The sequence below is a fragment of the Erithacus rubecula genome (assembly GCF_903797595.1).
Source record: "Erithacus rubecula genome assembly, chromosome: 18".
Lineage (NCBI taxonomy): Eukaryota > Metazoa > Chordata > Aves > Passeriformes > Muscicapidae > Erithacus > Erithacus rubecula.
In genome coordinates this window covers 7,273,866-7,301,306 of record NC_136670.1, presented here as the reverse complement: position 1 = coordinate 7,301,306, position 27,441 = coordinate 7,273,866, and positions in this window count along the sequence as shown.

Sequence of the window (27,441 nt, the reverse complement as noted above, 5' to 3'; positions counted from 1 at the left end):
TGAATATAAACCTGTGTTTAATCTTGGCTTTTTTTTTTTTTTTTTAAGGAAGGGCTTTCTGGGAGGGAAATGGCAGGAGAGGTTTTTGTGACAGGATGAGGGGAAGCCCCACAGCAGAGGTGGGGCAGCCACCCTGGAGCTGGAGATGCACAGGCAGGTGGGAACAGATGGAATGTGCTGCTGCAAGGGTGAGAGGCACCACAGCAAGTGACAAGCACCTGCCTCTGACACAGAGCTGGGGGTGACTGTTTCCCCCTTTCAGGTAAGGCTGATCTGTGTGAAGCATCTTCAGGCTGGCAGGGGCTGTGAGGGGTTACCTGGGGTGCAAAACTTTGCAAGCAGAAGCCTTTCCTCAGAGAGAGTGACCTTGTAAAAATCACTGGATTGTTTGGGTTGGAAAACCCTCCAGGATTACTGAGTCCCATTGTTCCCCTGGTGCTGCCAAGGCCACCACTAAACCCTGTCCCCAAGTGCTACATCCACACAGCTCCTAAGCTCCTCCAAGGATGGGGACTCCACCACTGCCCTGGGCCACCTGTGTCAGTGCCTGGCCACCCTGTCAGGGAAGAAATTTCCCCTAATATCCAACCTAAACCTCTCCTGGCACAATTAGAAGCCATTTCCAGCTCATTTACTGTGCCACCCCTGTTCCTCCCTTTCTGCAGGATATAGTGATGAGATTCCCTGTGCTGTCGAACTCCATGTGATCCATTCAGGAATTGGACTGTGCTTTAGTCAAGGAAACTCTCAGAGGTCAATGACTGCCTTTCAGAGATACCTCTCATGCTCAACAAGAGGAAGATACTATTTCTGATCACTTACAGCAAACAACAAACTGCCAGGGAAACGTCTCTGGAAATACTTGAGGAAATGAATTTCCTCTCCTTCTAATTTATGATATGCTTCTTATGAAAAATGTTCCTTTGCTTCCTCCTGCAAACATTCAATATTTAAAGGTAACAGCATTCAGGCTCGAGGCTTCCAGTAGAAAGGCAAGATAACAGCTGCAAGCTGTGATTCCCTTTTGACCAATTTAGGAAAGTTTTGATTAGTGAGTTGGTAATTACAATGCAAGTTTAATGATTCAGAGTTACATAGTGGTTTGTTCTATGTGCAAAATCACTGCAGATATGTGTGCAAACTGGAAAGCAGCATGTCCAAATAGCCAATTTAAAAATAACTGTTTGTCATACCTGTCTAGCCAAGAACTGCACAATTCAGGCTTCTAATAAATGGTTTGGAAACTCTGGAAGTGCCGCAGGGCTCTTTTGGGGTTCACTTTTGATACATCTATTACAGCCTGCCATGTTTATGATCTTTTTTTCTCAGTTATGAATTACCTGGTTAAGTCTAGGTCTGAATTGACAATGGTTGTTTTCACAGGTTTGAATAGGTTCTGCAGGCAATGAAAGAAATTATAGATAATATTAACAATAGAGACATCGATGACAGTTTCTGAAGGCTGACATTGGCTGTGATGCTTCACAGCCTGGCTAATGACACTGTCTTCTGGGATGAAAGATGAAGCTGGAGGAGTAGCAGTTGCAAAAGTAATTTCCTGAGGTACTTTAAAAAAAAAAAAAAAAAAAAAGTGAAAAAGGGAGCACCATTTGTTACTAGTGGTGGGCAGTGTTTATTTTCATGGCCATCTTCCACAATTCCTTCTGCCAGCACCACAGAACCTCAGTAATTAAATCTGTTCCCTTTGGTGCTGTGCAGTGATGTCACTGAACTATGTGCAACCCAAATTTAGAAGCAGGGAACCCATGCTGGAAAGCCATTCTGACCCTAGGGTGTTTCTGAGGCCCAACCCTGCATCCAGAGCTGCTGGGATTTGTCTTCCCCTTTAACTGGTTCTCTTCTACTGCCAGGAAATGTATCTGCTCCTTTAGCATTCATTTCTCCATCAAATAGAAAATATCAGCATCCTCCCTGATGGAATTGGCTTAATAAACCAGTTCCTCATTTAAGAATGTCTCTTAGAAAGTAATAGATTTGGTGATAAATGACTCTTCAAATGGATTCTCTTTTGGGTTTAACCAGCCTGGTTAGGCTATTGTATATGAGACCATGAATGTGGAAGATTGTGCCTGTTACAAAGGCAAATCAGGATATAAGTTATGACAGCTATTCTCCTTCATGGGGTCTGGATTTAGAGGTAAAATGGTCTATTCAGGAAGATTGAAAGAGCTGAGGTTAATCCAGCCTGGAGAGAGACTGCACTTGGGCTGGAGGAGGAGACTAAAATTGTAAGAGCCTATTCCAAAACAGTCTGTGTCCATAGTGAAATGAACTCATGGAATTAAATTCCACATTGAACACTTCTTATCCCTTTCTAGTACTAAAGGCAGGGCAGGACTAGAGCATGAATTTCTGAGGAAAAGTGCAAAAGTTTGATAGACATTTAGCAGAAGGATAAAGATTCCAACTCCACCATAAGAAGGTTTTGGATTGCATCCCCCCTCTGCTGCCAGTTCCCTCCATTTCCATTCGACAAAAAACAAACATTTCTGATTCTTTAGGGATTATAAAGATTTTCAGTGAGGTAAAATATGATATGAGATGTCCCCTCTCCTACTTCATCCCACTCCCAGCTTTTTTCTTGACTTTGTACCTCTCTCCATCCTTAGTGAAATCTCCTTTGAGGAGATTTCAGGGTTTGCACACCTGGGGGCTGAGCTAGCAGGGACAGGGCAGTGTCACAAGGTGGGACTGTGCATGGATTGATGATTAAATATATCTGAGAGAAATACTTTTCATTTGTATTTCTGCCTTTTAGAAACTGAGATGGAGAACAAACAATTTTTCATTAATTTTGTAGGATGGTCTGTTTGGTGCAATTGCACCCTTGATTCCTCTTTCTCTCCTTTTTGGCATCAATGAGCTTCAAGTTAACATTGTTCATGGCGTTTTTATTGAACTTTTAGTTTGTCTCTAAAGGTTACTGTGGCTGGAAAACATTTGACTTGCAGGTCTTTTGGGACAGAGCTCATCCAAGAGCAGAGGCACAAGGAAACCTGTTTGTCACTTGAGGTGACAGTGAAGTCTAGAGAGGCAGATGGTGGCAGCCTATGCCCGAATTCTGAAAACAACCTGTTTCTTCTCTGCAGCCTGGGAACATAAATCAGGGGCTATTAATCAATCATCAAAAAAGGTGGGTCTGAGCAATGTCAGTTTGCTGGTGGAGCTGTTGCCCAGAGAGGCTGTGGCTGCCCCATTCCTGGAGTGCTCAAACCAGGTTGGATGGGTTTGGGGGCAACCTGAGATAGTGGAAGGTGTCCCTGGCCATGTCCCTGGCCATGTTGAAACGAGGTTTAAGGTTCCTTCCAACCCAAAGCAGGCAGTGGTTCTGTGATATTTGCAGAAATCCCTGCCTGTTCTGGGGCCATGCAGTGTCCTTCTCTTGGAAGTCAAAGGAATGTTGCCTTTGTCAGTTGGTTTGTGATTTAGGGATGTCACCAGCACATCCAGGGCCCTGCATGCTGCAGAAATGGCTGTGGGTGCCTGAGGTTTAAAGTGTGCAAAGCCACCATGGTGTTACTGCTGTGACACAGGATCTCTCCCTCTGCAGACCTGGCACCAAATTCTCTGATATCTGTGACAACAAATGTGTCAGGATCTCCTCCCTTGCAGGAGGGACAGCTGTGCCATGGCCTTGGATTATGGGTGGGATGCTGCTCCAAAGGGGTAAATGCCTCCTTTACACAGGGACCTTGGGAGTCTGTGCTCCCTTTTGGGAAAGGGGTCCCTGGGGGTGCCCTGAGCATTCCCTGGTGTGAAGCAATGCTGGCAGCTCCTGAATACTCTGCTAATTTCTTACTCATGGAGTATTTCATGTCACCACTCATCTGTTCATTACAGGTTAGAAGTTTATTTAATTTTTTTACTATTTTCTGCAAAATGATATGTGGAGGCAATTAAATATATCTAAAATATATTTATTTTATGCAGAAATTATGTTTATCAACTATTTATAACTTTCTTCCAGGCTTACAGCTATGCTGGCCAGGAGACAATCTTTCAGAGATTCTCTCCAAGAGCTCTGGACTTTGAAGGCCTCATATGAGACTGTGGCAAACTGTTATTGTGGCTGTGTCTCAAAGGGGCTGTGAATCTGGTCTATAAAATTGTCCTTGGATATGTTCATTGCACAGAAGATATTGGGATAATATAAATATAGGTAGCAGTGGACCAGTGGCACTCCTGCTGTTCTCCTTGCCCTGTAGCTTCCCATCTCAAAATGGGAATTGCACTTTGCTGCTGATGCTCCTGCACCTTCTGTGTCCCTGGGAGATGGTGGCTGCACTCCAGCCCAGCTTTCTGGAGAGCAGGACCTTGGTCATGATCCTTCTGTAGCTCTGGGCTCTGCCCAGTCCTGCCCCTGGAAGCTGTGGATCCTCACACCTTTGCTCTCTGGGGTGTAGTGGCAATCCTGGGGGAATGTTGCTGCTCTCATGGCCTTTCTCCAGTGCCAGGGTGCACCTTCAGCTTGTCTGTCCCTCTGTGTGCACAGAAATACTGTAGATCCTCTGAACCTTCTTGGATTTTTATTGTTTTACCTTTCTGCACCTTCAGTGGTCAGTCCCCTCCATCCCTCCCGTCTGCTGCTTTCCCCCAGACTCACCCTGCACTGTCCATGTCCCACTGGGCTCTCCTGAGGAAGCAGAAGCAATGGACTAAACCAAATGGCCTCCCCTGCCATGGCCTCCCCCAAAAGCAAGGCATTGACAGGCTCTGAGGCTCCAACCACAGCCTCATCCTGTGAGATCCTTCCTCTTTTGCAGGCATCCCTTGGGAACTGGCACTGCCAGATAAAGCTCATTCCTCAGTTCAGCCTGCTCTCCTGCTCAGCCACTGATAAGATCCATGGTGCTTCCTTTGCTCCCATTAAAATCACACAGGCAGGCTCCTGCAGGACAGGTCTGTGCCTCAGATCTGGGATTTCTCCACTGCACAATGGAATCAGGCCATGCTGCTGGGATTTTAACAATAACTTCCTTCCAAGTCCAACATTCTTGTACTGAACTTCCCCAGCATTTAAACTTCCCTTTTCCTTTTCTTCCCACCTCTTTATTTTTTTTTTTTTTAATTCACACTCCTTGATTGTGTCTCTGTTTATTTGCATCTCATTCCTGTTTTTTACTTTTTTCTCTTTATCTCTGCATTCTCCCACCCCCTTTCTGTGCTGTTTTCAGCCATCCACCAGCTCCCAAACTCTGATGAGATCCTGTGAGGAGCCAGCCCCATGGATGCTGTTTAAGAAGCTGGAAAGTGCCCAAACAGGGTTCTGTGTCTGGGCTGCCATGGAGCTGAGAGGTATCTGACCTTTGTTGTATCTACAGCTGTACTGTTTGTGCTGTTTTCCTTGCTGTTTCCTCCCTTTTTTTTCTCTTTGTGCTGTGCTCAGCAACACAGGCTGAACAATGTGTGCCTGGGAGTTGGGGGTGTCTGCAACAAGGGGTTCTCCTGTCCAAACAATTGTGCAATAAAAAGATGTGAATGTTATATCACTGCTTCCAAGAGTCCAATATTCTGATTGCTGGCACATGGCTCCTAAATGGCTGGGTTTGATGCTGGTGGATAGGGTAATGTTGAGTCTTCTGTGACTGTCATGATTTATCTATGTGTAAATTTTGTGTTAATCTTGCTAAAAAAATCCTTCTTGTGCCTCTTCTCTGGCATCTGTATAGATGGACTCCAGGGAAATGACGTGGGCATGTGGAGGCTGCTTTGCATGTGGGCTTGTTGCCTTTCTCTCTGAAAAAGTAATTTTTCTGTGCTGCCAAACTGGTATTTTTTAAACCCCTTGGTGGGCAGGACTGAGCTCGATGTTGGTGTAACACTGCCACTGTCTAATCTTTTACTCTGCTAAATGAATGTAATGATTATTCTGCTTGTGGCTGTAGCAGAAGAGGATTTCCACCAGGTGGTAATGTTGGGCTTAGTTTGTGCTCTGACCAGCCTGGGGTTTGTGAAAGGCTTTCAGTGAAGGAGCTGGGAAATGGGATTATATGGTGGGGATTAACCTGGGTCATTTCTGCGGAAATTTTTGAGTTTGTTTGGTTATTTGAACATAAGCTTTGCATATGGGGGGATTTCAGCCCACGAGCAGCTTGCAAATTCTTGACTACTCACAAATATTTAGAATTTGCCTGTTTAATTTGTTTCTTTGGGCTCCTGCTGCTGCTGTTAATGTGTAATCCTGGATCCTTTCAAACCACAGGTCGTTTTGGATTTTTTAGGAGCCAAGCAAACCTGGGAGGGTCCTGCAGGGTCAGAGCTGCTCCTCAGCCACCCCCACTTGGTGCTTCATGGAAAGGGAATGGAGGGAAGGTCAAAAGAGGCTCCTTTTAGAAATGCCTTTTCTGTTTGCAAAGCAGTTTTCTCTAGTACAGGGAGGTGCTAATTTCCAGGTATTTTGGTACATGTCTAAGGTGTGAGCTTCTTGCCTGGGCCCCTCTTCAAAGCCAATTTGATCTTGGTTTTTAATCAGTTGTCCCTGTTCCTCCTTCTCCACCTGTGCTTACAGCATTCACTTAATTTCCCACTGATATTCTTGTTTTTAGCAGAAACTGTTTCTTCCATTAGAGTACCAGGTGCTGCTGATCTCGGGAGCACTGCTGGGTGTCTGAGCATCCTGCACAGGGGGTGTCCAGGACCTGTAAACCAGAGAAATCCCCATCCCCCCTGGCAGAACAGCCTGTTTTCTCCTGGCCATTCCCATTCCCTGCAGGTCACAGTGAGCAGCTGCTCCAGGAGGCTGGCAGGTCTCTGCAAGCACCATCACTTACTCTGACAGGCTGTTATTTTTCTATTAGGACTCTCTGATTTTAGGTTGTAAATCACTGACTTGCCAGAGCCCAGGCCTGGCTGCTGTCCTATCCAAGGGATTGTATAAAGAGCAGCTGCATTTGACTCCTGCTTCCCAGTTTTTCCTGCTTGCAGGAAGAGCACGTGGTGCATCCTTCTCCCCTGCCAACTCTTGTTTCTCTGCTGCCTTTTCTGTATGGGTAATGGGATCATGCATCTTTGTCTTTCCTTCTCCTTGCAGTTTTTAACGGCTCCCAACATTTTCCTGCTTCCCACTGCAAAAGGAGATTTCCTCTTGCTCCCATATTCCTCAGAAAAGAGTGCCAGCTCTGTGCCAGGTTTTTCTGCTTTTCCTTCTGGAAGAAGAGTGAAGGATTTGCACAGCACTTGTGTATCACTGACTCTGCATGGAAGGAAGACCAGGCTTGGCTCTTGCTCTTCTGAAATCTTGTTTAACCTGGGTGTGGATCTAATTGATTGAGCTTCACCATCTAAATCTGTTTAGGTCAGGAATTTTTCTGTGATCACTGCAGAGGTTTCAAAGTGTGGATATTTTTATAAATGTCTCTGCTCTGTTCCTTTCTTTGCCTTGCCTTTTTAAAATCTAATCTCTTCTCTTTAATATTATCTGATTTTCTATAACTTTCCCCTTTGTGCCCTCTTTATTTGCCCTGGAATTCCTCTCTTCCATGCAGCCTGTCCCACTCAGGCTTGGCTGGGGATCTGCTCTGTGCCTCATGCCCTGCTGTCATTGTTATGCAGAGCTGGATTTTTTTCTCTGCTCATAGGCCATCAGTGATTGCTTTACAGAAAGGCATCCTCTGTTTTGATGGTTCCCCAGAGATGAATTTATTGGCAAGACACCATAAAAGTTCTTTTTTTCTCCATTTTGCAGCTGAAACTGAACATGCTCATAGTGCCTATTATTTCTGGCACTTGCTGTTTTATTAGTAATATTGAGATTTGTGTCTTAATCAGTTGATGCTGGTCAGCATTCATGGCTGTACTGCTCTAGTAGGAGGGCAGAATTGTGATAAGATTGATAGAAATTTCTGCAGTGTCTGCTGTATGGAGCCCATATTCTATCAGGCTTCTCTTGTAACCTTAAAAATAATTAAGCAACCTTCATGCAATTAGTTTTTCTGCCTCCTGATTCCTTGTCTTTTTGGCCTCACAATGTTTGTTGCATGTTAATGTGGTTTTTCCTGGGCTGTACTTGATGGATCACTTTTGTCTGCAAATAATTCCTGGCAGGAATATGTTGGATCATTGTCCTATTGTTGATGCTGGTTCCAGCACAATGAGCACCTTCATGTGCTCCACTGGTGGGAGAGGGATGTGGGTGAGAGGAGAAATCCTCAGTGTGCCTGCAAGGAGATAATGATTTAAACTCTGCATGACCAGGATTTCAGTGTGTGCTGGGCTTTGAGGATCTTCTCCTCCTCACAGGCATTACAGATGGCTTTGGGGCATTGTTTCCCTTCTTTAAAATTGTTACAGAGCTTCCAATCCCAGCAAGCTGCATTTATGGGTCTCCTAATCCAGTTATCATGCCCCTGCACCTGTCTGATGGCAATCAGCCTGTCTCCAGCAAGAGCCAGAAATGGGTTTGTTCTTTTTGCACATCTGTGGATTTGTGTAATGAACAGTTCTGGAGTTGTACCTTATAAAGGGCTGGTGTGTAGCTGATGGGATCTGGATGTGCTCCCTCCTCCTGGGTTGGCTCACCTGAGCCCCAGCCAGGGATCCAGGGCATCCTCTGTCAGCCCTGGATGAGCTGTGCAAGGTGCAGGTTTTCCACACTGGAAGCAGGAGCTGATCTGATGGGATCAGGTCTGTGGTGACATCTCTCCAGCCCTGGTGGCACAGGTACCTGCTCCTCCCTCCCTGGGCTGTGGCATCACCAGCCCTGGTGGAAGCTTTGGTTGATTCAGACACTCCAGTTACACATTGTCCAGCCCATCAAATTACACTTAAGGGATTTGAGAAATGTTAAATTTGTTTTTCATCAGTGCTGATTAACACACAGAAATGATCTTTGCTATGTTGTGCTTTATCACTGTTTTGCAGTCCAGGCTGACTCTGACCTTCTCTGGGCTGGGACCACAGAGAATGTTTGTAGAGCTATTACAGAATCAGAGAATATTTGGACCCACAAGGATCATCAAGCCCAGCTCTTAAGTGAATTGCCTGTATGGGGGATTATGGTTTTGGAGAAGTGCCCACTAGAAACGAGTTGAAGAGTGATAGGAAGGTATCCAAATAAAAGCAGCATGAATGTTAATAGTGTTCTAGCAGCAAAGAACAAGCAGAATTAAATGGACTGTGTTTCTAAGAAATATTTTGACTTCTAGAAGACTGAAACATGAGCTAAATCTACTCACTTGCACATTGAAATGTAAACAGCTTGGTGTGGAACAAATCTGCCACATCAATGGAACAAATTTAGATTAAAGCTCTGATCATGACTCAGTGCTCTGATGTACATGTTCAGAATCTCTCCCAGCTCCAGCACCTGAGTGGGGCTGTTATTTGCAAATCCATCATGCTGTTTGCCATACATTTCCCCAAACAGTTGATTTTGAGGGAAGTAGAGGGGAATTCATATTTTTGGTATTTTAATGAATATTGCTTGGATGTGGAGCTTATCCTGTGCTGAGCTGATGGCTCTGTTCTGTTCCCTATGGAGACATGAGAAGCTGGCTCAAATGGAAATGTCCCACACATGTCCCTAAACAAGGGGTTCAACTTTTCTGACTGCTTTTAGTGGTGGATTCTATTTCTCTTAGTGCTCTTGGAGCCAAGGGGTGGTATTCAATGCAGCATGCTGAAATAAAATAAAAAAAACCCAAAACAATAGAGGCTTTCATGATGAAACATGACTTATTTCCAGTACTCAGACAGTTACTGAGAATCCAGAGGAATCCATGAGAAGTATTCAAAAGAAACAAAGTTTTTTTTTGTGAGCTGTATGGGATGTTTTTTTGTGAGCTGGGATGAACATGTGCTGGGTGGGCTCTCACAGCCAGATTCCCATTTCCTGTTTTCCTTCCTCAAGACTTGGCTCTTCTTGCCATGAAAAGCCCCAAGGAGGGCACTGCCCAGACCAAAAGGCACTGCCCAGTGTGGTTCTGGGCTTTGCAGCCAAGACAGGCTCAATCCAAACCCTGCTCACTGTCCCAGCACTGCTGCTGTTCTCCATCAATCCTGCTCCAAAGGCACAGATCCTTTCAGAAGTGAGGAAGCATCACCTCCTGGTGTCCTTGCTTCTCTCTCTGCCTTGTCTTGGACAGCAGTATAACTTTCTAACTCTGGTTATTTTATAACCCAGTAAAGTTGCTGCAGAATCTGTCTTTGCATGACATCCTCTTATGCTTAATCTTGAAAAGAAGCAATGCCCCTCAAGAAGTGCTGTCAGACTTCAAACATGTTGAATGTACTTCAGATAAAAGCAGGACTGTGATGGTCCATGGGGTGTGATTTGAAGTGTAGGAGCTTTAGGAATGTGATGATGCTTCTGACATTTGCAGACAACCCCACCAGCAGAAGGTGAAAATGTCAAGAGCTGATTCTCTCAAGACCTAGAGAGCTGCTGCTAAAATTTTAAGTTGTAACAGAAACAAAATGAGCAAAACTGGCAGAAAAGTCTGAGGAGTGAAGTAGCAGCTGTACAAAAGGTGGGAAGTGTTGGTCCTGTGCTTCAGCCCACCCGCTGGGCACAGAGGAAGGAGAGCAGACAGTACATGAGTCACTGCATCCTCCCTTCCAGGTGATTTTACAAAAGACATGTGAGAAAAATTCTGGCGTGACCATCCTCATCAGCAGCACTGAGGAAGGCTGCTCCATCAGTGGAGGAGGAAGGAGTTCTAATGTTTTTGGTCTAATATTTGCTGTGAACTACAGTCACTTGATATTGCTGTCCACTGCTGGAGTGATCAAAGTCCTCTTTTTGCTTTTTAATTTTTTTTTCCCCCACAGATCACTTTCATGCTGTTTCTTAAAGCTGACTGTCAAGAACCCCCATAAATCATTGAGCTTGTCCTTAGAGAAAATCTTAATGAATTAATTTTATCTGTTCAGCAGGTTGCCAGTGGTTGGATTTCATCCCTTCGGAGCTTTTGAGATCCTGGAGGGTCACTTGAAGAAAATATCTCACATTTTGTATATAAAGAGTCTCACGTTTATCATTGCTTCAGCAGCAGCTGAATGTCAGGGAGTGGAAGCTCCTGGGAAGAGAGGCAGGAACAACCCCATGGAAATCTCACCTGTTCATAGGAGCTGGTCTTTTGTGGAGTAGGACATTGGTTCTGTGGCAGAAATATCTCACCTGAGCAGATATTTACCTTCCAGTGTTTTCTTAGCTGCTATGACCAGGTTTATCATCAACTTGTGATTTGTTTGTACTCTGTATATTTTTATTTGAAAGTGTGGGAGGGTGCCTGGCTCATATCAAATGGTGGTCTTGGGTCAGTTGTGGGAATTCAGGAGCAGGACTGGAGCCCAGCTGGGGTGCCAGCATGTCCAGGACTTGTGCAGACACTAAAAGAGCTGAAGGGAGGCAGGGGCAGAGCAGCTCATGGCCCCTAATGGTCCCTGACAGACTTTACAGTAGGTTTAAAAAAAAAAAAAAAACACATAAATATTTATCTCTGCTTATTTTAATTGCCTTGTCCCCAAAGAGTTAGTTATTTTGGCCTCTAGCTTTTGATCTCCAAGATCTGTGCTCATGAGCAAACAAATCTGGGTTCATCCTCAGTTTAGAGGCAGACTCATTTTGGAGTTATAGCAAATAAAAATTAACTTCAGCATGGCCAAAATGCAATTAAAATCAGTGTGAAAATGCTACAATTCTTGTCATCTCTATCAATTTTGGCCAGGAATACTTACAGCCAATCTGCATGTTTACAACAATTGCAGCTGTTGGTGAATGTACCCTGACCTGGCTGCTGAGCCCAGGGTGCAGGTGGGAATTTCTGCAGCCCCCAGCACCAGCAGAACATTTTCAGAAGTAGCTCTTGCAGGATGCCAGCACCACTGGGCAGGAGCCACTGCACTCCTGGCAGGGTTTTCGGGTGCCTGGTGTGGGTGCTCCATCCTCCCAGTGAAAGCAGAGACATTTCTCAAAATAGGTGATTTAAAATCAAAACTCACAAGAACTGGCTGAGCAGGTTGCTCAGATCTGATGAGCTGTGCAGACATGACTGCCTCTTGTCTAAGAAGGAATTCTGCTGAGGGCAGGGGCAGGATTGCTGGAAGGAGCAGAGACCTGAGAGTAAGAAAAGGACTCATGAGCTTTGTTATTTTTATCAGTGGCCAAAACATCTCCTCTGCAGTCCTCTGTGGCTTGATGCCCCTCTTCATTTTGGTGCTGTGGCACTGATGGTGCCACAACTCCATCTCATGGCTCTGGAGCAGGGTCAGAGGGATGAGACCCACAGGTGAAACTCAGTGGGGAACAGAGCTGGCCAGAGCATTTGCACAGGGGAGCAGCTGGGGTGAAGTGCAAGTAAACCATTTCTACAGGTTCATCATCCTCCCTCTGAGGATCCTCAGAATGCTGGCAGTTTGTTGTTTTCATGGCCTGAAATCCTGAGCAGCCTCTGGTCAGAGGAAGGTGGAATGCTGGTGCTGTTCTGCTGATGCCTGGGGGATGCTGAGGCTCTGGGACCTGCAGCAGGAGATGCTGGGAGGGCTGGTGGCCCTTCTGTGCCATCACCCTAATTGCCAAGGATGTGGTGGTGTTCCCAGGCATTATTTGGTAATTATACTTAGTAGACCTTGGGGGACAATTAGGAAAGCTTGAACATGTGTCAGCTTCCACTTCATCATTTCTGTGCAATCCAGCAAGGCTTGGATTGCAGCTTAACAAGGGGCAGCACAGGGGAAGGGGGAGCAGCTCCCTCAGCAAGGCACAGTGGGGCAAATTTTGGGGGGCAGGGGATCACCCTGGGAACCTGTGTCATCTGCATGGTTATAAGGAAATAAAGGGATGCCTGTAAATTATTTAATCAAGAAATTAATTCTGCTTTGAGCTTTACTGAGCTTTACTTGTGTTGAACACAAAGGTAAACACCACTGTTGGAACAATGCTGTGTACTGTGCCTTGGTTTTTTATTAATTCATGTTTATTGGCTCATTCTAGTGGGAGAGAGCAGAACTTTGGCTTGGTGGTGCACCTGGGGAGATCTGCAGGTGACCTTGGCCTTTGCCTGGAGGAAGAGGGGCCTGAGAGGTGCCTCTGGGAAGGAGTATTAGTTCATGGGACTTGCATTCTACTTTTCCTAACATTTTAGGGCATTTTTCTGATTTATGTTACTCAGCTTTTGCACTGTGGGGCTGTTTATATCCAGACCTTATCACTCATCTTCCCAGCACTAAGCACATTTTTCTCCTCTTCAGAGGTAAGAATAAAGCAACAGGGTGAGGTCTGTAATATCCTATAATGATAACTATATTATTATGAACGTTTTGTACATAATGACGTTTCCTTCATGATTTGGGGAGTAGAGAATCATAACAGCACATGATGTCACACCTGCACAGAGGAGCAGGATGGGTTGGGTTTTACAAGGCACACCCAATGTCAGCTGGGTGGCTGCTCTGTGAGCAGCTCCTGCCAGAGCTGGATTTTGGAGTAGGTGTCTCAGGGAGTGACATCTGGCTTTGTCCCTCCATGAGGGAGTGTTCCCTGTACAGACTGGAGTGTGTTAAGCAAAAATAGAGACTCATGTTGGTTAAACATGTACTTAAATAGCAACTCAGAGCAGCCTTGTAACAGAGTTCAGTCCCTGCAGTGGCAGATGTTGGGTGGGTTATTCCAGCTGTGGCACAGGACCTTAGGGAACACACCCTGGCAGTGCTGGGATCTCCTGGATCCAGACCCTGGGCTCAGCAGCAGGCTCTGGGCAAGGACTTGGAGCAGATTTTGGCTGTGACCTTGGCTGGCCACGAGGGCCCTGGGACAGAGCCTGGGGTGCTCTGTGTGCTCCCTGCTTGCTGAGGCTGCCTTCTCCTGAGCACCACTTCAAAACATTAAATTGGGTTCCAGTCGTCTCCTGATGATTTCTCTAATTGCTCTTGTCTGCTAATGGTTTGTTTTGTTCCACAGAAGTATTGCTTTGTCTGCAGCAGTGCTGATGCAAGTGTGGCAGCACATCCTGTTTAAATTACAAACCAAGGCCCAGCTCGTTTCTGATGACATTCCCTGGACCCACGAAGAAGAGAAGAGGGATTTTTCTCACTCAGCTCCATGAGGCAGCCACGGAGTGTGTGCTCCTGAGACACCTTTTACAGGGCAGGAGCCTGGTTTGTGTCCCTGGCTGAGAGAATGTCACCTGCCCAGGGCTGTGTCAGGAGGGTCCCTGTGTGTCCCACACCCTGAACCCTCCTGAGCAGCCTGTGTTTGAGCAGCCTGTGTGTGTTTAAACACTGTGTTTCCCCCTGTGCCCAGCTCTGCAGCAGGAGGAGATCTCCACTCTGCACTGCTGGTGAATCACAGCCTCTCTGAAATGTGTGACAGCACAGGTGACACCTGCCACCTCGAAAAGGAAGAAAACCAAGCCTGGGTTTCTCCCTGACTTAAGCCTAAATCTCTCACCCTGAAATTCAATAACATCCTCATGTCTCCATCTGCTTCTCCACTGGACACAGGAGCTGCTGTGCCATAGAAATTTAAATGATGCTTCTTTTCAGGTGTCCTTGTGTCCCTGGTGGTGCTGGTGGGGGGATGCCCTGCTGCTTTCCTGGTCTGTCAGGGTGTTTGTTTTGGGCTGCAATGCTGTGGGCACCCCTTCTGCAATGTGCCTGCTCCAGCTGCATTCACACCTGTCCCCAGCTTTAGGACAGAGCCATGGTGGAGTGTTCACTAATTGTTTAGACAAGTTGCTGTGTGTGAAAATGCTGCCCTAAAGTGAAAAACTTGTGGAAAAGGAGGAAGAAGGGAATGGATTAAATTATTTATATGTCCATCCATCCATCCATATATCCATCCACACACACACACACACACACACATATATATATATATGTATATATATGCATCAAGTATCTTCAGAAGTGGCTGTCACCCTCCAGACATGTGAACAGCTAATTGTGGCAGTACTGAAGCTCAGGCATGCAAAGGTTAGCTTTCATCCTAGACTGCCTCCTTATTTTCTCTTGAATCAGTTGGCTGATATTTCTAATTTGATTTTGTCTGTAAATTGCTGAATGCCTGTTTTCTAAATATAACTTTGAGATGAGCTATAAAATGTCTGTGTCTCATGGTACATGCAGTCTTTAAAAGTTGGTTGGATGTGCTGTGTTGATTGAGAGCCAAGCTTGCTTTTTTAAACTGGACTGAGAGGTTTTTTTAAAACAAGTATCTCTTATATATCAAGTAAACTTGTTTTGACACCTAATTAAGTTAATTTAGGTGGTTTAGTGTAGTTCAGCAGCAGCTCAAAATCATGATCTTTCACCTGGGCTGATATATTGATTCTTCTGGTGTTCCCTCCATAAATCTCCTGTTTCTGTGCAGCTGTAATTGCATTTCAGAAAGGGGAAAGCATGTGTGTGCCCCAGACACCCATAATTACTGCTCTGAAATGCCTGGGGAGGTAAGGGTGAGCTCAGTCTCAGTGAGGCTGAAGTGTCACAAGTTTGCTGACATTTTCTGTGAGCAGCTGTGTGAGAGCTGCTCCCAGAGGCTGGGGCAGGGGGACAGAGCTGTGACAGTGCCAGAGCTGCTCTCACCAGCTCCTGCTAACGTGGCAATGATGTGCAAAGCCCTTCTCCAGCACCTCTCCTTCCTGCTGGATGCAGGGGGAGGATTGCAGCCATGTGTTCTTGTGACTGGCCTAGAAGGTCATCTTTTGTTTTTCAGATCAACCTTCGAGATCCCTTGGGAGCTTTTGTTCTGGAAATCAATTGCAAGGGATATTTTCTTCCCTGATTGCTCCTTATATAAAATTGAAATTATATAAGCCAAGAGATTTTTTTTTTTTTTGCTTTGTTTTGGTTGTTTTTTGTTGTTTTTCTTTTTTAAATTCCCCTTTTGGAGCACTCCAAGTGCCTGTTCTTTGCTGGAGCAATTGCATATTTGTGTTGATTCCTGAAAGTCAAGCTGGGCATTAGGAACCTTGCATACACAAACCATCAGTTTGGCTCTTAGGCTGTGCTGTTCATGTGCCTAACAGTGTTTATGTATATTGTGTATGTATGAAAATGTAGTTGTCTGGGGGAGTGAGCAGTAAAATTCCAAAGCTCTGATGTGTGTTTCTGCCTACACCTGACCTGGGTCTGTTTATCTCCAGGTGATGCACCAAATCCATCTGTTTCTCCACATTGATATAAGATCATTTTACTAAGAATTGACTAAAGGCAGTCTGCTGTCACTGGGGTAACAGTTCTGTGTTGTAACTGCACATCTGCTTTAGCAAATACAAAAGAGTTTTCTTAAATATCTTCAGTGAACCTTTCTGGCTCTTCCCTTCACCTTGTGCACTTGTCCTCATGAAATCTTAATGTGGGACTGGAGAGGCCAAATGAGAGAAGTCTTTGTGTTTGTTAATTCACAGAATCCCAGAGGTGGAGAGATCCCAGCACTCAGGATCTCAGGGTGTTTGCTGCCTCCATGGCACAGTAATCCTGGAATAGAGGGTGAACCTCCTCTCATTCTCTACCCCAGAGGAAATGGTGTTCTGGGAAATCTAATTTCCTACAGACTTTAAATTGAGTGATGGGTGATGGAGCTCCAGGATTTAATTGCTCTCCTGCCCTGGAGTGCCAGGCAAGTGCAGCTGATGTGCTTCCAGCATCTCTGTGCCCAGCCAGACTTGGGAGTCTTCACTTGAAAAGCTTCTTAAACTGTGTGAGGTTAAGACAATGGGAAATGGATTTTTCCTGCCCACCTAAGCAAGCCTTTAGTGATTAATGCTGTAAAATAAAAACAACAGCAACAAATTCAGTTTTATAACGCGCTGTGGATTTCATGTCTGTGAAAAATGTGTTTCATAAAAGAAATTTTTTCTCCTCCCAGTACTGTTTCAAAAAACACCTTATCTTCAGAAAAACCCCTTGCCTCCACAGCTGCATTTGGATGCTAATGGGATACATGGCTTCATAATTCTTTGTCTCCTTTCTCGTGTTTGTGCAGAGCTAAACTCCATTGCAGCTCAGAAATGTTCTGCTGGAGAAAAGCTGAGCAGAGGAGAGGCTCTGCTCTCTGCTTGTGAAATGAGTTCAGTTTTCTCATCTGTTTTTCTCAGAGAGATGCATTGTGTGCCATAACTACAGCCAGAGAAAGGGAATCCTGAGCTGGAGTGTGCCACAACCTGCAAGAAGCAGCTCAGTGTCATTTGCTGTGGGCACAGCAGGATGGAGGGATCCCCCAGCCCAGGAGCCATCAGGGACCTCAGTGCTCCTTAGGGGACAAATGTCCAGCCCAGCCAGGTGGGTCCCTGCTCAGTCCTGGGGGCTTGTCCCAGCCTTCCAGGGGTTTATCCCTAATCCTCTGGGCTGGATATTAGCCAGGGCTTTGTGTGAGAGGTTTCAGAGGTTCTGTTCCAAGCACACTCCTGCTTGGAAATAATGGCACTGTGAGTTGGGATATTCCTCCTGCTTATGGAGAGATCCAGGAGCAGCAGGCATGGATTATATGACTTGAATGCTGCACTATTTATGATGTGTGTTCAGCCACCTGAATCACGTTGGCAGTGTTCGAGCTTTGCCTGGATAATTGATTCAAATGTAAATTGAATGAATAAATCCTGTACAGCTAAAATATGCCCTCTCTTTATCTTGATTCTTTTTTCTTCTTTGTGCTGAATGGCATAGAAAATAGGGAGTTAGAATCTCATAAATAGATATTTGACTTCCTTTGTTGGAGGGAGGTAGAGTGAGGTTTGTATGGTCTGTTTGGAAATGCTTTACAGTTCTGTTTATTGAATTATGAACCTGTTTATAACTTGGCTTCTGTATTTCTGGTCAATAATCTGCTTGTGGCAATGTTTGTGCTGCTCTTCAATGGCAAGACCAGGTGGTTATTTATTTCAGTAAGTGCACATTAGTCAAGGGCAAAGTATCAGAGAAATTCTTTTTGTTGTTGTTTTTATAGTCTTCAAGTGAAATATTGTGGGGAATGTGTGCCCAGCTGGCATCAAAGGCTGCTTTGGTTTGGGAATCTGCTGACAGAGACTTGAACTGGCATCAGGACAAACCTTGGTGAGATTTTTGTGAAGGTTTTAAGCTGTTTTCCCTTAAGGCTTCCCTGTTTCATCAGACAGGGCTGATGTGCTGACTAACACCAACAGAGCAGTGCTCTGGAGCTTTCCCCCAGCCTGGGTGTGTTTAATCAGCAATTCCACAGATGGGAACTCCTGGGATTGGTGTCCTCCCAGTAGGGTCTGGAGGCCCTTCACTCCCTTATCCCCAGAGACTGCTGCTCCTGCTTCTGGAGCAAACATTCAGCCAGTGTGTGGAATGAAGTGCTTGGCATTCCTCAGGCTATAAATATTGGGACATTTTCCCTCTCTCAGGGCAGGAATCCCAGTGGTGCCCACACTGGGCACTTGCTGCCTGGTCAGGATTTTGCTCTGCCCTCATCAGCTTTCCCTTTGCTCTGGCATTAAAAGAATTAAAACACCGCAAACAGATCATCCCTGTCCCTTGGGACTGTCACTCCTCACTGCAGCTCTGCTGCCCTTCAGAGGCACCAGCACTGTGGAGCACATGTTAAAACATGTTAAAACACCCACCTGCCTCCCCTCATTGTGTGGTGCTGGAGTCCCTGGGAGCCAGAGCCCACTGGAGTGGGATATCCATAGGTGGGATATCCATGAAATGTGTTGCTGCTCCTTCAATGCTTCCCTGTGTCCTTAGTGTCTGTGTGAATGTCCAGACCTGTTCTGCATCTCATCAACTTCTTGGCTTAGGAGATGTCCTCTGGCAGAATATCACATGTTTTAATCGCTGATGTGAATGTTCCTTTCCTCCTGCCAGTTTTCCAGAAGCCCCAGATCCCACTTCAGCTGTGTCTGCCACTGTCCTGCTCACTGGAGGGCTGGTGCCTCTGTGATTGTTTTATTTTGCTTCTCTTGCTGCTCAGCTCACCCTGGTGCTGGGTGCAGGGACCCACTGAGCCCTGGGTGTCTGCAGTGCTGGATGTGCTGCCTGTACCATTCCCAACAACATTCCAAGTTCCATCTTTTCATAACCCCTTCACCCTTTCCTTTCCCCCATCCCAGTGTCTTGGCAGCACCCAGAATAACCAAAGCTCCCCTGATTGTGCTGGACTCTGTTGCTTCTGCAGCTGTACGTGAAGAGTTTTGTCTGTGCCCTGTATCTGCTGCCAGCTGTTGAGCATCAATATTTATAGATTTTTTTTAAAAAATACAACTTCTTGTTTGTGCATTTTGTTTATATGGAGAAAATTGCAAATGAAAGAGTTCGTGTCCAAACTTGCCACTTCCCAGAACTTGAATATCCCTGTCCCTTCTCTTCTGGGCTGTTAGGAATGGGAGATTTCATGGCTGGCTTCAGAGACCAGCTTTGGCTATTTTGAAAACATCCATTCAATAAATCATAAGGGGAGCAGCTGCCGTTCTCTGCTGAGCCAAGGCACATCAGATAAAATATTGCTCATTTATTTGGTTTGGTAGAAATAAAGTTGCTGTAGTGGAACATCATTACAGACTGTTCTTAATTCACCTCAGGGCTATTTCTAATAGCAGCACACAACTCTCCTGTGACAGCCTGAGTGAATGAGATGGGTGTTTTGATGTCAAGCTGAATGTAAGAAAGGTTTTAGGAATCAAAGCTTTGAGAGAGAAATAACTACTGTTTGTGCTGTGATACTGGAAGAGGTCCCTGTTTTATTATTAGCACTATAGCTATTGAAAGCCCTGACACTTGTTCCTGGGGGATTTGAAGCAATTCAAGCCGTGAAATACTGTTTCAGCTCAGCCTTTTACAAGTCACTGCGTGTCGGTGGAGCCCAAGGTGGCTTTGATCGCTGGTGGAGCCACCCAGGGCTGGCGTTAACTTAATAACATTAGTTTGATTTTCTCAGCTGCGTGGCAGCTGGGAGCTCTGCAGCCACCCAGCCACGGTGCACAGCAGATACCTGCTGCTGGCCAAGCAGGAGGGCTGGGGAGAGGCTGTCCAAAGCCTCTGAATCCACATCAGTGCTTTGCACAAAGGCAATAGTGTCATGCTCAGTAATGGGGCCATGACATCTGTAGGGATGGTTCTTACTGATCTGAAAAGATGTTGGAGACTGTTGCTTTGAAAATAGAAGAAAAAAATAGGTTTCAAGATGTCTTATTTCCTCCTTGCATCAGGGCTTGGTGAAAACAAGTGAGAATCTTGTGGATCTGAAATTGCCACTGTATTACAGTGGGACAAATGGCCACTGCCATGGTGTTTGCTGTGCTATGTCCTTAATGCCCACTCACCTGGGTGAAGCAACAGGTATTTCACCTTTGTTTGGTGTGGAATGCTGCAGAGGGGAGCCTTGGATCCTGCTCTGCCACAGGGTGTTGCTTTGCCCTTGCTTGTCTATTTATTCTCTAAAAAAATAGAGGCAACTGGTGGAAAATGTGTGTTTGCTCCAGCTCCCAGAAAAACAGCTTGTGTTTCTGAGAGTGTTCCAGCTCACAGTGCAGAAGTAGGGCTGGATTTCTGTGTGTGAGCTGTGTTTGGCTGCCAAACCTGTGCCCTTCCCTGGGATGGAGGAGCAGTGCTGCCTGTGCTGTCACTGTCACTTGGACAAGGCAGCACTGTCACCCCTCAGTGCTGGGGTTTCCTCATGAGCCTCTTCACCAGTGGCTCTGGAGGGCCCTGTGCCAGAGGCTCGTGGGGAATTCAGTGTGAGAGGATGATGCTCATGGGGAATTCAGTGTGAGTGACATGGTGCTCATGGTTCCTGGGAAGAAATGGACAACAGGAGGGAAGGATTTGCAGGGTGCTGGTGTTACCAGTGTCACATGCAGCACATTTCATGTGCAGCAATGCTCCTGCTGCCCATGGCCATGCTGAACACACCCCTCTTCTGACAGCCCAGCTAGCCCCTGCTTACAATAACTCCTGCTGGAAGAGAAAAACCAACTGCATCCTGAAACAGCAAAGCTGAAGGAGCAGAACTCTCCTGCCAGCTGCTGCTGATGACCTTGATTCTGTGTGTGAGGCCTGAAAAGTGTCATAATTCAATGAGAATATTTATCCTGGTCTGCATAGCACAAGCACAAAGATTCCCAGCTCCTCATTTGCAGCTGACTAATTTCACTGGCAAAGAGGGGAGTCAGGTTTTTTATTCAGACTCTCTGCTCCAAGTAAACCTCCAGAGTACTCATCTCCTGTACATAAAAGTTGCTCAAAATAGTGGTGATGGAGCTGTTTAGTTCAGCTGCATTTCCATGCTATTGGTGGCTTTGTTAACAGCAGGCCCCTGCAGACGCTGTCCCTTTGATGCTGGGTGCTATATGGCACATTAAAAATCCTTAACTTGGTTCTAAAGCCTCACTAAAAACCCTACTGGGACTTTGATGTTGAGAAGATTCCACTCAAAGCTCCCAAAGCCTGTGAAGCTCCCCAGCCTTATCTCGGAGGCAGGACAGCGAGCGGCTGCCTCGGGCGAGAAAATATCAGTGGCAGCAAAAACGTGGAGTGATTATTTACAGTCTGAGCATCTGCAGCCAGGAGAGGCTGCTGGAAATTACCAGATCCTGGTGATGCTGTGAAAAACCCCGCTCTTCATTTTGGAGGGCTGCACGCTGTGGTTCAGTGTTTGGGTATCAGGGTGATCCAGCTGAAACACCTTGGTGGAGCCCAGGGGGAGTGCACACACAAATATTGGTGGTAAGCATCTGTACCCCTAAATGTTTACAAAGGGTGTTTCTCGCTCTGTGGTGGGATGCTAAAAGCAATTGTGGAAGCTTTTTTAGGTTTTAATTAGTGTTGCAGTGAGTTTTGAACCATGACACCTTCCTTGCTGCTCTGCAGGTGAGGAACACACGGTTCTTTCCCACAGAAAGTGGGGTGGCTGTGACTTTTGGCATGGCTGTGCCAATGAGTGTGTCCTTTTGTGCGTGTGAGGAGCTTTGCTGTGGAGCTTCTTAATGGATGGTGTTAACATATCAATCTGTACTATCAAAGTTTTGGCTTTACTGTGTGACTAAAATCAGCCTTGAGCCACATTGCTTTTGTAACTTAGACTCATAGAGTGGTTTGAGTTGAAATGGACCTTCCAAAGTAATCTAGTCTAACCCCCTCCACCGTGGGCAGGGATATCTCCAGTTGTTCCAGCATAGTGCAGGCTGCTCCAACCTGACCTTGAGCACTTCCAGGGATGGGGCAGCCACAGCTTCTCTGGACAACCTGTGCCAATATCTTACCAACCTCATTGCAAAAATCTTCATCCTTATCTCTAGTCTAACTCTTCCCTCTTTTAGGAACAGGCCCTGCTGAAATGTCTGTTCCCATCACTCTGAGTGTGTCTCTGTGATGCTGTGGTGTCAGGTACCTGACCCTGGCATGTGCCTCAAGCCCCTGGGCTGTGTCTGTGCTCAGGGCTGGCATTGCACTCCTTGCCACGTGTCAGGTTGTTGTCAAATAGCTCTTCTTAGTGAAAGGGGAGTTTTGTCTTTATATGCGCAGGAATCGATCTGCGCCAGGAGTCGCTTTAAGGAGCTTTATCCGCTTACCCTGCGGAGCCGCTGCTCGCCAGCAGGGGGCGCTCCAGCCCAGGGGAGCGGCGCTGAGCTCCAGGGACCGCGGGTTCGAGTCCCGCGGGTTCCAGCCCCGCGCTGCGTGTCCGGGTCGCTCTCCCCGCTCTCGGAGTTCCCTCCTCGGCCTCTCCCTGGTGCTTCTCTGCCCTTTGTGCGTGTATTTCAGCAGCAGAACCCTCCAGACCTGTCTCCAGTTTAGCTCTGCGCGGCTGCTCCTCCCTCCCGTCTCTGCTTCCCCTCTCCCCGAGCCGAGGTCCTCGCCCATCTTTTCTTTGGAATGGCCCTTCGGAGTGGAAGCATGGGGACCCAGGGAGGATGTGTGACATGTGTGGCATCTCCTCGGTGCGTGGGACACGGGATGGGTGCTCACAAGCACCAGCACCAGTTGTGGTGTGAACTGGATGCTGAGCTCTGCGGCTCAGAGGCAGGACACCCACCCACCTGTTTGGTGTGACCCTTTTCTTTGTCTTTGCCCTCCAGCCCGCTTGGATTTTAACGCCTCTTCGTCCTTTAATGCCTTTTTGTCTCCTCCTTTCAGAACTACCTCTGTTGTTTCGATGCTTCTGCCCCGAGACTGGATTGACACACCATCACCAAACTGATGGAAGGGAAATGGCACCCAGGTGAGTTAGACCTCATCCCAGCTCGTCAGGCTAATTAACTCATCAACAAGGTTTGTTTAACATGAATTCACTCTCTGGTTTCAGCTGCAATTTCTTCAGAGCAGTCGGTGTCTTCCTGGATATAAGCATTTATTTCCATAACGCTGACTTCAAACCCTGCCAGCCTGCAGGGCTGTAATTTATCCCCTGAGGAGCATCTGGACAAAGCAGGGCACTAATTCTGCCACCTGTGCTGATGATGCGCCCGAAGAGACCGTGTCAAGTCTCTATTAAAAGCTGTGAATAAGACAGAAAGCCTGAAATCTTTACCTCTAGAAGATGTATGAATGTAATATAAAGCTGCTGCTAATTCTTCCCAGGGATTAATGGAGACTATCAAGGACAATTTCACTCAATACTGCCTTTCTTTTTGTAAAGTAAAGCTTCCCCAAACCACAGGCAAGGCAGAAACATGACTTTGAGTCTGTGTCGCTATCCTTCAGTCAAATAGAATTAGCTGTCTTTATTTAAAAAGTCTCTGCTGGCACCACAGTGCCAACACTTTCTGAGACAACAAAATGGACAGAAATCCATTTTCCAGCCTGAGAGGAAGGCAAAAAATAAATTGGAAGAATGAAGAGTGAGGAGGAATTGAGGCGTTCACAGCACTCGCAATGCGAGTGATTGGAAGTGATGGGAAGAAAGCAGGAGAGGGATTCATTTGCTTAAAACATAGAACTGGAATTGACTTTGAGGTGCACATTGCATCACTGAGGAGCCCAGGCTACCGTGGCTCTGCTGGGGGTGTGCTGGGCAGCAGCAGGAAGGGAGGGATGGAGAGATGCTGGTGTAGGTCAGCTACTGCAGAACCCAGGGATGGCTCTGGCTGTGCACCCCAAACACAGGGCAGACAGCAGGTGTGTGCCCTGTGGTCCATCACTGGAAGCTCCTGGCAGTCCTTCAGGAAAGTCACAACCTCTTCTGCTCACAGTGTGCTTTGTGTGGGGCCAGCTGAGAAAGGATGCCCCAGGGAAACTTGGAATGGGGCAAACCTGAAAGTCCAGATGTGAAATATCCACCCAGAAAGGTTCTCAGGGCAGCACTTCAACTGCACTTCAGTCTTGCAGTGACAGATGCTGACAAAATATTGCCAAGCTTGGTGAAGCCAGTGCCTGCCCAAAGCAGCAGGGAAGGGATTTACAAGGCTGCCCAGGCTTCCCTGGGTGTCCCTGTGAGCCCTCCAGCCTGTGCTGCTGTCAGTGCTGTGCTGGGAGCTCTGAGCAAGGTCTGAACACACTTCTGCAGAAAATGCCTCCATTTCTGCACTGCAGTGTCCAGCAAGTGACAGCTTTTCTGTGCATTTCTTTTCCATCTCACTGTGCTGCATCTGCCTAATGAAGTTTGCTCCTTTTTGGGAGCTGATAACATTATGCTCCTCCTGCTTCCGTTCGTCTTTCAGAAAAAGAAAATTTCCTGTCTGTAAAATTCCTGGAGACATCGATTTGTGCTTATCTCATGGCAGTGATTTTACTCAGCTTTGCTGTTTATGCTCAGCATTGCAGATGCTTCCAGAAATCAATGCTGCTGCTCTGCCTCCTCCTGACAGGCACTCCTGGGAGCTGTGCCTGTGCCTCTGTGTCCTTCTCCCTATTTTTCCAGCCCCCAGGCCCAGGATTTTGGGCCCAGAAATTCTGGCCCCAAAAACCTGGAAATTTTGGCCTCAAAATCCTGGACTACTGAGCCCTGAAATTTGGGAATTCTGGCCTGAAAACCCGGGAATTTCAGCCCAAAAATCTGGGAATTCCAGCCTGAAAACCTGGGAAGTCCAGCCCTAAAATCCTGGGAATTTCAGCCTCAAAATCCTGGACTGCTGAGCCCCAAACCCTTGGAATTCTGGCCCCAAAACCCTGTGAATTCCAAGCTTAGAACGCTCAGGATTCCAGCCTGGGCCCTTTCCTGAGGTTGTGTTGGTGCTTCCCAGGTTTCCCGTGTAGGAAAGTGCACGGCTGGGTGATCAGACACGGGCACAGCTGGAAGGGAGGGCTCTGACGTCTGCCCACGCACAGCCTGCCACGGGTCACTGTGAGCCTGGCCAGCCTGGCTGGGCTGCAGCAGTGATGGGTATTAATTAAACTGCTCTGCCCTCCTGGGCTGCTGACAATGGAGCTGCTAAACCAGCTCTAAATCTGGCCCTGGGGATTGTGGGTTTCTGTCAATCCTGTGCTCCAGTCCTAAAACTTGAGGAGGGTTTGAGTCCTTTAGTTCTTGCTAAAACATTCCAGGTTCTTTCTAGGAGACTCTGGTTTATGTACTGGCAAATCCTATTGCTAGAAATTAGTTTTGGAGCCTGGCTCTGGGAGGATTAATCCATCCCAAGCCAAGCAGAACAGAGGTGACTCTGTAGAGACAGATGCCGTGTTTCTGGTGCTGAATCCAGCGTGTTACACTGCACTGGGGAGCTCAGAGACAGCTCCTTCCTTCCACTTCCCTGAGCAATTTCATTAACAGGAGAGGGAAAAAAAATCTCCCCTGAGCAAGCCAGCTCACAGTGAGGCAGAAGAAGGAGAGCAGTGAGTGACACTTTTCTATGTGCCTGTTTTCCAGCCTCTGGACTGAGCTGCCCCTGGCCAAGGTGCCCAAACCCCTCCCAGGGCAGATCTGGTGTGTTGCCATATTCCCCAGCAAAACACCAGGTGGGGAAAAGAATTCATCACCTGAACTTCAGCATTTCAGAGACCAGGCTGGGAGTTCACAGCCCAGCTGCAGTCAGCACTTAAAAACTTAATTTGTTCCCCCTTGCCCTTTCCCAGTTTCTGTTCCAGCACTGCCATTTGCTGTGTAATTTTCCTCCCCAAGTGCTTCCTCCTTCCCCTTGAGCTGCCAGCTTTTTGTTGGCATCAGGGAGTTACTTGCATGGATGTCTGGGCTGAGCAGTCCATTAAAGTTCACAGAATCTGTTTGGAAAAAGTCATGGGCACCCAGGAGTTGTCCCTGAGAGGCAAAGGGCTGAACATCTGTACAAAGCAGCTCCATCACAGGCTGCAAGTCCTGCCACCAGATCTAGGCTTTTCACCTCAAGAGAGAGGATTCAGTTTATTTATACTCTTAATAAGGAGTTACTGTTTGCCCATTAAAGAATTTTAACAGTCTGAGGTTATTCCTTTTAGTTTTTAATTTTTATTTTTTTGTTTGTCACATAACAGTGAAGAAAAGTTGAGCTCCTGTAACCTGCAAACCTCTGGAATGTCTCAAAACCACTGTCTGCCATTAAAATGTAGTGCAAAAATTCTGACTTTATCTTCAGCATTGCTTAGCATTTTAATTTGACCTGCATGGTGCAATTCTCCTAAGTTTTCCCTAGGCTTTCATGGTGCTGAATATTAGAGAAAAAAGTTAATGTAATCATATTTAATAAATTATGATATTTAATTACTTTAATATTACTCCTCTAAAGATCCTGTTGCTGTTAAACCTGCCTTCTTTCAGAACCCCAAGCCTGGGGCAGTTCAGGATGCCAGAGGCTGCTCTGGAGCTTTTCTTCTCTGTGGGTGTTGGTCTTTCCTTGAGCCCTTCTGCTTTCCAGCAGTTGTGTTGAGACAATCTCTTTGACTATTTCTTGCAATGCTTTATTTTAATATATCTCCCCTTGTCACTGCAGGACTGAATGCAGCCTCCTGGTAAGTGATATCTAAATCACTGCTGCAAGGAGAGGATGAAATACGAGCACAGGAGAGGGGAGACAAGGGATGTGACTGAGGAGGAGAAGTCACAGAGCAAGAAGAAATATGGGCAGGGTGTGTGAAATGGGCCACGTTCCTCACAGCTGCTGTCACTGCCGTGGTTCAGGTGTGGCTCAGGTGTGTGTGATGGACACAGGTCTGTGCCCTTGCCATGGGACAGTGAGAGGATCTGCTGGGAGTGTGTGGCTGTGCAGGTACACAGCGACTCAGGTGCTCACTGCAACCACAAGGGAACCCTGAAACCTGCTGGAAATGCACATTTACTCATGCTCAGCAGCTGGGCTTTGGCAACAGTGATATTCCTGCAGTCTCATGAGCACTTCACTGTGTGTGTTCATGGTGACTGCTCTGCCTGGTGCGTTTGGATCTTTGAAAGAGGACAAAAAAGGAGCATGGATAGAGCATCTAGTTCAACCCCTGGTTTTGGGACTAGACTGTCACCAGCACATCAAATGCAGTCCTGGCTGAGTGTTAAATAAAACGAGTTTCTGTGAGAAGCATGAGTTTGCTCCATGGAGCCTGAGCCCAGCCCATGCTGAGGGACTCGGTGTGAGCACTTTGCTGCTGCTGCAAGAGCACACCCTG